Source organism: Heptranchias perlo, chromosome 12 (genome assembly GCF_035084215.1).
Source record: "Heptranchias perlo isolate sHepPer1 chromosome 12, sHepPer1.hap1, whole genome shotgun sequence".
In the NCBI taxonomy this organism is placed as follows: Eukaryota; Metazoa; Chordata; class Chondrichthyes; order Hexanchiformes; family Hexanchidae; genus Heptranchias; species Heptranchias perlo.
The window spans coordinates 67,359,426-67,366,925 of NC_090336.1; the positions used below are offsets into that span (position 1 = coordinate 67,359,426).

Here is a 7,500-nt window from a genome sequence, read left to right on the forward strand (position 1 = left end):
AGCTGCTGTGGAAGGAAACTTTTTTAAAAAGAACTTGCATATTGAAAGAAAGATGTGTCTCAAGCTGCCGGGCCCTGTCCATTGTCCTGTCAATGGCAGGACTGCTTTCACCAGGAACCCGGTTTTGTGGGTCAGAGGTTCCAAAGGACCTGTTTTGTGCGGACTTCCCTGTGTCCGTCCCTCCCTGCCTGCCTTCCCCCCAGGACTTCCTTCTGAACAGCTTTGTCGTTTAAAATAATAATAAATAATATGTGTGTGTGTGTGTGTGTGTGTGTGTGTGTGTGTCGGTGTCAGTATCAGTCAGTCAGTCAGTGTCTCTCTCTCTCTCTCTCTCTCTCTCACTCAGAGCTGCTGTGGAAGGAAACTTTTTTAAAAAGAACTTGCATATTGAAAGAAAGATGTGTCTCAAGCTGCCGGGCCCTGTCCATTGTCATGTCAATGGCAGGACTGCTTTCACCAGGAACCCGGTTTTCTGGGTCAGAGGTTCCAGGGGACCTGTTTTGTGCGGACTTCCCTGTGTCCGTCCCTCCCTGCCTGCCTTCCCCCCAGGACTTCCTTCTGAACACCTTTGTCGTTTAAAATAATAATAAATAATATGTGTGTGTGTGTGTGTGTCGGTGTCAGTATCAGTCAGTGAGTCAGTGTCTCTCTCTCTCTCTCTCTCTCTCTCACTCAGAGCTGCTGTGGAAGGAAACTTTTTTAAAAAGGACTTGCTTATTGAAAGAAAGATGTGTCTCAAGCTGCCGGGCCCTGTCCATTGTCATGTCAGTGGCAGGACTGCTTTCACCAGGAACCCTTCCCTGCCATTGCAGTGTTGATTTGGTCCTTATGCAAATTTAGGGGCGGAGCCAGCACACAAACGACCAATCACAGCAAAGTCCGCACTTTGCGAGCGCACGAGGTCGCGGCCAGCGTTCCAGTCCGCTCAGATCCAAATAAGCCCGAAAAGGAACACACTTGATCTTAGCCAAAAGGCCGAGAAGCGATACCGCGCTCGATGCGAATTGATCTCGGGTCCTGTTTGCCCTCCCTCTTTGTTCTCTGGCTGCCGGTGTTGAAAGCAGTCTCGAAGCACTGCCGTTCTCTCCCACTCTGGCCACATTTTTTGCCACCGTTTCTAATTGCAACAGTGGATGAGTTTAAAGAAGTTGCCGTTTTTTCCTTTCTTGCCAGGATTGCTTGACAGATTGGTAAATTTGCCAGTAGGCCACCAATCAGATGGGGGAGGGTTGTGTCTCAACGGACCTACGTCAGTCAGTCTCAGTCACTAACGAACTGCCGTGGAAGGAAACCTCTTTGAGTAAAACTAGTGACGTGACGTGTCTCACAGCGAGTGAGTGAGATTGCAACGGCCAATTGAGAAAGAGGTGAGGTGCTGACAATCAGCAGCTCGTGTTGAAACATTCATTCCACGGCAGGCAAGACCAATCAAAAAAAATACTGCAGATGCTGGCTCGGCTCGGCTGGCTGGCTGGCTGGCTGGCTGGCTGGCTGGCTGGAAATGGGAAATAAAAACACAAGGCGTGTTAAAGGCTGGTTAAACTGTCGAAAGAAACAAGGCGTTAATGTTTCAGAAGCGCCTATTGAAAGACGTCTCTCAAGCTGCTCCCTGACTGGGCCCTGTCCGTTGTCATGTTAATCGCTGGTTAAACTGTCGGAAGAAACAAGGCGTTAATGTTTCAGAAGTGCCTATTGAAAGGTGTCTCTCAAGCTGCTCCCTGACTGGGCCCTGTCCGTTGTCACGTTAATCCCAGGGCGGGGCGGGACTGCTTTGACCGGGAGACCTGTTTTCTGGGACGCAGGTGTGACATTCCAGGGAGGCACCTACTTTGTGCTGATTCGAAACGACCACGACAACGGCAACTTGCAGTTCTATATTACAACAACAACAACGCGCGTGTGGTAGTTGGGAGGGGCTGCGTTCGCGCTCTCCCCCCTGCATTGAAACTCAAAGTTCGATTTTCAATCCCATAGTCCACCAATCGGATGGGAGACGGTGTGTGTGTGTGTGTGTGTGTGTGTGTGTGTGTGTGTCAGTGTGTGTGTCAGTGTCAGTGTCAGTGTCAGTCAGTGTCTCTCTCTCTCTCACTCTCTCTCACTCTTACTCAGAGCTGCTGTGGAAGGAAACCTTTTTAAAAAGAACTTGCATATTGAAAAAAAGATGTGTCTCAAGCTGCCGGGGCCCTGTCCATTGTCACGTTAATGGCAGGACGGGGCAGGACTGCTTTGACCAGGAGACCTGTTTTTTGGGACGCAGGTGTGAGATTCCAGGGGACCTGCTTTGTGCTGATTTCCCTGCCTCCCTCCCTCCCCCCCAGGACTTCCTTCTGAACACCTTTGTCGTTTCAGCGAGGGCCAAAAGCCTGCCTGTGAAAGGGAAGGATCAGCCGGTCAGCCCCCTGTTGGTCGCTGCTGCCAGTGCAGCAGGCGTGCGTGTGTATTCGGCCTCGTGTCCAGGTCCCTCAGGGACTTGAGGCAACTCTCCCCGGTGGTCTCGTGGTCAGGACCGGGCTTCGAATCCCGGTCGGGGGGGATGACTTTCTGCTGCAGATTAATTGGCACCTCTGAAAGAAAGTCTCCCCTCCTGTGCGTAATGCTCCACCCTCACCACCACCGCCGCCTTTTCCACCCCTTGACAAACAGACAGACAGACAGACAGTCAGTCCAGTTCGGGAGCGCAGCTTTCATTTGGAAGCAGACCCTGCTTGTTTCAAGTCAACGACGCCAAGTTATTTTGCACTTTGAATTATATCGCTCCGTGCGAGCGGCACTCAGCCTTGGAGAAGAAAAAAATACCACTGAGCTGAGAAAGTTCTTTTTAAAACGGTTTCCTTCCACAGCAGCTCTGAGTGTAAGAGAGAGAGAGAGAGAGAGATATCAGCTTTATTCTCAGTAATAAAACACACACACACACACACACACACACACACACAGAGACACTGGGAAAGAGCTGTTTTTCCTTTTGAATATCTCCCCACAGGGAGGTGCACCGTTCCCAGAGACACTGCAATACTGGGTCGATGCGTGGAGTGGACGGAGCAAGCCCCTATTCCATCTCCCTGTTCCAAAAATCAATTTAATATATGGTCCCCAGATAGGGGACGTATCAGATATTAAACTGATAAGAACAGATACTACACTTGATCTTAGCCAAAAGGCCGAGAAGCGATACCGCGCTCGATGCGAATTGATCTCGGGTCCTGTTTGCCCTCCCTCTTTGTTCTCTGGCTGCCGGTGTTGAAAGCAGTCTCGAAGCACTGCCGTTCTCTCCCACTCTGGCCACATTTTTTGCCACCGTTTCTAATTGCAACAGTGGATGAGTTTAAAGAAGTTGCCGTTTTTTCCTTTCTTGCCAGGATTGCTTGACAGATTGGTAAATTTGCCAGTAGGCCACCAATCAGATGGGGGAGGGTTGTGTCTCAACGGACCTCCGTCAGTCAGTCTCAGTCACTAACGAACTGCCGTGGAAGGAAACCTCTTTAAGTAAAACTAGTGACGTGACGTGTCTCACGATGAGTGAGCGAGTGAGATTGCAACGGCCAATTGAGAAAGAGGTGAGGTGCTGACAATCAGCAGCTCGTGTTGAAACATTCATTCCACGGCAGGCAAGACCAATCAAAAAAAATACTGCAGATGCTGGCTCGGCTCGGCTGGCTGGCTGGCTGGCTGGCTGGAAATGGGAAATAAAAACACAAGGCGTGTTAAAGGCTGGTTAAACTGTCGAAAGAAACAAGGCGTTAATGTTTCAGAAGCGCCTATTGAAAGACGTCTCTCAAGCTGCTCCCTGACTGGGCCCTGTCCGTTGTCATGTTAATCGCTGGTTAAACTGTCGGAAGAAACAAGGCGTTAATGTTTCAGAAGCGCCTATTGAAAGGTGTCTCTCAAGCTGCTCCCTGACTGGGCCCTGTCCGTTGTCATGTTAATCCCAGGGCGGGGCGGGACTGCTTTGACCGGGAGACCTGTTTTCTGGGACGCAGGTGTGACATTCCAGGGAGGCACCTACTTTGTGCTGATTCGAAACGACCACGACAACGGCAACTTGCAGTTCTATATTACAACAACAACAACGCGCGTGTGGTAGTTGGGAGGGGCTGCGTTCGCGCTCTCCCCCCTGCATTGAAACTCAAAGTTCGATTTTCAATCCCATAGTCCACCAATCGGATGGGAGACGGTGTGTGTGTGTGTGTGTGTGTGTGTGTGTGTGTGTGTCAGTGTGTGTGTCAGTGTCAGTGTCAGTGTCAGTCAGTGTCTCTCTCTCTCTCACTCTCTCTCACTCTTACTCAGAGCTGCTGTGGAAGGAAACCTTTTTAAAAAGAACTTGCATATTGAAAAAAAGATGTGTCTCAAGCTGCCGGGGCCCTGTCCATTGTCACGTTAATGGCAGGACGGGGCAGGACTGCTTTGACCAGGAGACCTGTTTTCTGGGACGCAGGTGTGAGATTCCAGGGGACCTGCTTTGTGCTGATTTCCCTGCCTCCCTCCCTCCCCCCCAGGACTTCCTTCTGAACACCTTTGTCGTTTCAGCGAGGGCCAAAAGCCTGCCTGTGAAAGGGAAGGATCAGCCGGTCAGCCCCCTGTTGGTCGCTGCTGCCAGTGCAGCAGGCGTGCGTGTGTATTCGGCCTCGTGTCCAGGTCCCTCAGGGACTTGAGGCAACTCTCCCCGGTGGTCTCGTGGTCAGGACCGGGCTTCGAATCCCGGTCGGGGGGGATGACTTTCTGCTGCAGATTAATTGGCACCTCTGAAAGAAAGTCTCCCCTCCTGTGCGTAATGCTCCACCCTCACCACCACCGCCGCCTTTTCCACCCCTTGACAAACAGACAGACAGACAGACAGTCAGTCCAGTTCGGGAGCGCAGCTTTCATTTGGAAGCAGACCCTGCTTGTTTCAAGTCAACGACGCCAAGTTATTTTGCACTTTGAATTATATCGCTCCGTGCGAGCGGCACTCAGCCTTGGAGAAGAAAAAAATACCACTGAGCTGAGAAAGTTCTTTTTAAAACGGTTTCCTTCCACAGCAGCTCTGAGTGTAAGAGAGAGAGAGAGAGAGAGATATCAGCTTTATTCTCAGTAATAAAACACACACACACACACACACACACACACACACAGAGACACTGGGAAAGAGCTGTTTTTCCTTTTGAATATCTCCCCACAGGGAGGTGCACCGTTCCCAGAGACACTGCAATACTGGGTCGATGCGTGGAGTGGACGGAGCAAGCCCCTATTCCATCTCCCTGTTCCAAAAATCAATTTAATATATGGTCCCCAGATAGGGGACGTATCAGATATTAAACTGATAAGAACAGATACTACACTTGATCTTAGCCAAAAGGCCGAGAAGCGATACCGCGCTCGATGCGAATTGATCTCGGGTCCTGTTTGCCCTCCCTCTTTGTTCTCTGGCTGCCGGTGTTGAAAGCAGTCTCGAAGCACTGCCGTTCTCTCCCACTCTGGCCACATTTTTTGCCACCGTTTCTAATTGCAACAGTGGATGAGTTTAAAGAAGTTGCCGTTTTTTCCTTTCTTGCCAGGATTGCTTGACAGATTGGTAAATTTGCCAGTAGGCCACCAATCAGATGGGGGAGGGTTGTGTCTCAACGGACCTCCGTCAGTCAGTCTCAGTCACTAACGAACTGCCGTGGAAGGAAACCTCTTTAAGTAAAACTAGTGACGTGACGTGTCTCACGATGAGTGAGCGAGTGAGATTGCAACGGCCAATTGAGAAAGAGGTGAGGTGCTGACAATCAGCAGCTCGTGTTGAAACATTCATTCCACGGCAGGCAAGACCAATCAAAAAAAATACTGCAGATGCTGGCTCGGCTCGGCTGGCTGGCTGGCTGGCTGGCTGGAAATGGGAAATAAAAACACAAGGCGTGTTAAAGGCTGGTTAAACTGTCGAAAGAAACAAGGCGTTAATGTTTCAGAAGCGCCTATTGAAAGACGTCTCTCAAGCTGCTCCCTGACTGGGCCCTGTCCGTTGTCATGTTAATCGCTGGTTAAACTGTCGGAAGAAACAAGGCGTTAATGTTTCAGAAGCGCCTATTGAAAGGTGTCTCTCAAGCTGCTCCCTGACTGGGCCCTGTCCGTTGTCATGTTAATCCCAGGGCGGGGCGGGACTGCTTTGACCGGGAGACCTGTTTTCTGGGACGCAGGTGTGACATTCCAGGGAGGCACCTACTTTGTGCTGATTCGAAACGACCACGACAACGGCAACTTGCAGTTCTATATTACAACAACAACAACGCGCGTGTGGTAGTTGGGAGGGGCTGCGTTCGCGCTCTCCCCCCTGCATTGAAACTCAAAGTTCGATTTTCAATCCCATAGTCCACCAATCGGATGGGAGACGGTGTGTGTGTGTGTGTGTGTGTGTGTGTGTGTGTGTGTGTGTCAGTGTCAGTGTCAGTGTCAGTGTCAGTGTCAGTCAGTGTCTCTCTCTCTCTCTCTCTCACTCTTACTCAGAGCTGCTGTGGAAGGAAACCTTTTTAAAAAGAACTTGCATATTGAAAAAAAGATGTGTCTCAAGCTGCCGGGCCCTGTCCATTGTCACGTTAATGGCAGGACGGGGCAGGACTGCTTTGACCAGGAGACCTGTTTTCTGGGACGCAGGTGTGAGATTCCAGGGGACCTGCTTTGTGCTGATTTCCCTGCCTCCCTCCCTCCTCCCCAGGACTTCCTTCTGAACACCTTTGTCGTTTGAGCGAGGGCCAAAAGCCTGCCTGTGAAAGGGAAGGATCAGCCGGTCAGCCCCCTGCTGGTCGCTGCTGCCAGTGCAGCAGGCGTGCGTGTGTCCTCGGCCTCGTGTCCAGGTCCCTCAGGGACTTGAGGCAGCTCTCCCCGGTGGTCTCGTGGTCAGGACCGGGCTTCGAATCCCAGTCGGGGGGGGATGACTTTCTGCTGCAGATTAATTGGCATGAAGGAAAGTCTCCCCTCCTGAGCGTAAAGCTCCACCCTCACCACCACCACCGCCTTTTCCTCCCCTTGACAAACAGACAGACAGTCAGTCAGTCCAGTTCGGGAGCGCAGCTTTCATTAAGCAATGGCATTTGTGACAACTCATCGTCTGACAGGTTGATGATTTCCCCACACGCCTCCTGCCGAATAAAAGGCTCACCCTCCCGGACACTACCCCCAGAATCACCCCCCCCGCCATCCCCGGGGTGAATATTAAGCCCGAGAACACCGACTGTAACCAATCGCAGTGAAAAGTTGAAGTGGCAACTCATTAACCAGATTTATTTTGGGCAACTCATTAACCAGATTTTTTGTTCATTTGGTTTATGAGTTGCCAAGTGTAAATCTGGTTAATGAGTTGCCACTTCAACTTTTCACTGCGGTTGGTTACAGTCGGTGTTCTCGGGCTTAATATTCGCCCCGGGGGGGGGGGGGGTGTATAGCGGGCGATGGCCGGTGTGGAGTGCGTTTTTTGGGGGTTGATTTTCACTTTGCCTCGCTGGTGGAATTTGTGGGAGGCAGGCAAGGGGAATGGTGTGGGCTGGTGGG

The 7,500-nt window shown here is 51.1% G+C and overlaps 2 non-coding genes across 2 annotated transcripts; both read right to left on the reverse strand.

Annotated features, from left to right (window-relative positions):
* Nucleotides 1-2,979: 2,979 nt before the first annotated feature.
* LOC137330531 (U2 spliceosomal RNA) lies at nucleotides 2,980-3,170 on the reverse strand. Its single transcript, XR_010965051.1, has one exon. It is a non-coding gene; the product is annotated as a U2 spliceosomal RNA (small nuclear RNA).
* A 1,984-nt stretch (nucleotides 3,171-5,154) lies between these two features.
* On the reverse strand, nucleotides 5,155-5,345 carry LOC137330543 (U2 spliceosomal RNA). Its single transcript, XR_010965052.1, has one exon. It is a non-coding gene; the product is annotated as a U2 spliceosomal RNA (small nuclear RNA).
* Nucleotides 5,346-7,500: the final 2,155 nt, after the last annotated feature.